Source organism: Silene latifolia, chromosome 3, assembly GCF_048544455.1.
Source record: "Silene latifolia isolate original U9 population chromosome 3, ASM4854445v1, whole genome shotgun sequence".
In the NCBI taxonomy this organism is placed as follows: domain Eukaryota; kingdom Viridiplantae; phylum Streptophyta; class Magnoliopsida; order Caryophyllales; family Caryophyllaceae; genus Silene; species Silene latifolia.
The window spans coordinates 82,635,681-82,638,302 of record NC_133528.1 but is presented as its reverse complement, the minus strand read 5'-3'; the positions used below and the strand labels follow the sequence as shown (position 1 = coordinate 82,638,302).

At 42.3% G+C, this 2,622-nt stretch overlaps 1 long non-coding RNA gene across 1 annotated transcript; it reads right to left on the bottom strand.

Moving 5' to 3' along the window:
• Positions 1-333: 333 nt before the first annotated feature.
• Positions 334-1,211, bottom strand: LOC141646155 (uncharacterized). The gene is made up of 2 exons (XR_012545386.1): positions 1,109-1,211; positions 334-556 (listed from the first exon to the last, which is right to left on the bottom strand). It is a non-coding gene; the product is annotated as an uncharacterized LOC141646155 (long non-coding RNA).
• Positions 1,212-2,622: the final 1,411 nt, after the last annotated feature.

The window sequence follows — 2,622 nt, the reverse complement described above, 5'->3', positions numbered from 1 at the left end:
ATATAAATATGGGTTGAATCGTTCCACCGTGCTCGTGTTTATATAAAATTGGATCTTGCAATCGTTTATATAATTCAGTGGGAGATCATTATATAAATGGGAACTTGTTAAAAAGGTTTCACAAGTTAAAATATTTAAAACGATAAATGTTAATGTTTCCTTTATTTCCTTTGTAGTAATCACGATGGCTTCTACTAGTCAAACCGTCACTACAGCTAGAGATTCATGGCTACGTTCATTCATGGACAAATATGTTTTAAAAGCCGAAGGTAGTAATGTAACACCCCGGTTTATAAAAGAAGTCCTCGTCAAGACATTCCCTCATAAACCGGACTGTTACCATCTCGGTTTCCCGAGGTAGTGAATAACAAATTAAACTCCAAGGCAATTTATATAATATTTAACTTAATTATTACAAATTCTCTTTTCAAATTAAATTACAAGAACTGACGTAAATAAAAGTGAAGTCTTCTAGATGATGATCTAGTTACTAGGTCGTCTGATCCAGTGTCTCACGCCCATCAAGCTCCCGTCCTATCTCTTAAACCTGTCAAGTCTGCTCCCCATAAAACGGTTCATCACAGGTGTTCACGAATACACAGGGTCAACCACGAGGTTGAGTAGGGAAAACAATAAAACAATAAAATATGATATGCATGATACTCCGTCACCTCCATCTCCATCTCAACTCATCACACACATCTCATAACCCGGACAACCCAGCCATACCGATCCCCGGTAGAATATATATCGACCGAAGCCGATCTGCCCGACTCAACAAACAGGACACCAGGGCAAGTCTGCCGAAACCCGTCTGGGCCTTATCACAACATCACATCGTATCTCAACATCGTCACCACCACCTCATCCTCCAACTCCAATGCATATGAAATGCTCAACAGTTATTAATGCAATGCAATATGTATATAAATCACTGAACTGATAAATCATAAAGTCATGCCCGTTACCCGATGTTGTGATATCATACTCAATACGATCAAATCAGTCAATCACCTTTCCGAATATAAATGATAACGTAAATCAACAACCAGGAATCAAGTTAACACAATTCGACAATGACGATAATGGGACAAGTGTATTTCCCTACCTCAAAGTGCCAGCAAATCCAATTAAGCAGTTAAGCAGTCCAATGGACAGATGTCCAATAATATTCCATCTCAAAATCGTTCTCTGAAAGATAAATAATGATAACAATTACTTAACTATTCCCGTTCCCAACATAGAGGGTTATTAATGATAGGACTTCCGAAAAATGGAAACTTTCCCGATATAGTAACTTTCCTTTAAACCCGACTCAAGATAATTAATTATGATTAATTATTATTTTATCTTAACAACTCGGAACTAAAACCCAAAATGGTAATTAAAGGATTAACGAATTATGTGATTTAATAAAAACCCGAATCAATCATTTGAATAACTCGACACCCGACTCAAAATATGTCTTTAACTATTTTAATACACTCGGGAATCAATTAAATAAATTATTTAATGACACGGGAATTATATTAATTAATTAAGAGTACGACCAATTACGAAATACAACGATTAACTATGAAAACCCGTTTCAAAAACAACTCGAATAACCCGTCATCACCCCCGTCCCTTCACACACGCTCACCCGCCACCACAGGCCACCACGTGGCCGTGTCAACCGCCAGCTCACACACCCACTCTGCCCCACCACCAACGGCCACCCCCATCAGGGTCGACTGCCGCCGGCGAGTCAAACCCAGGCCGCCATTTGGCCTGGTTCACCACCACGGCTCACCAACACCCCCTGTTCTCCCTTTACCACCACCGCAGCCCAACACGTGTCCCCTGCCAAACAACCACCGTCCTACTCTCCGTCAACCCACGAACGCCGACACCACAGCACCACCGTCTCGACCTCCCCTAGTCCACGGTGGTGCCACCCAAAACCCACCTGTCTAAACTCCCCTAAAAACCCGTGTAATAACCCGTTTCTACCACCCCATCGATGCCGCCAATCTCTGCCCCTACAACCACCTATGACCACCCTAACCACCACCACTATACTCGCCCTATACCACCCATTATCATTACCCCGACACCAACCACCAAAGCAACCTCACCAAGACACGAACAACCCTCCCAAAACCCGACGGACGAAATGAAAACAGAGAAGGGAGGTGAACGTTTACCTTTCCGCCACCACAACGGCCACCTATAGCCACCTATGAACGTCGACAAGCTTCCCTAGCTCTTCCTTGCAGTGCCCTCAATCACCCACGACCACTCTCTCTCTCTCTATATGCGTGAGGTTTGATGTGGAGGCTGATGAAGGGAGGGAGGCGGCTGAGGGAAGAGGGAGGCGGGTTGGAGGGAGTTACTATTAGGTTTAGGTTTTGGTTTAGGTTTAGGGTTATGGTTAGTGTTAATTAGGGTTAATTGGGCCTTAGTGTTTAATTGGGCTGGACAGTTATTGGGCCAGCTCACATGTGTCAGCTCACAATTCGAATTCCATATAAAACCGTCTCAATTAACTTATATCGATATAACGCGGGTTAAATAAAATAACTTAATGAAATTATCGACTCAATAATTTACCCGACTTAATTAGTAATATGAATTGTATAA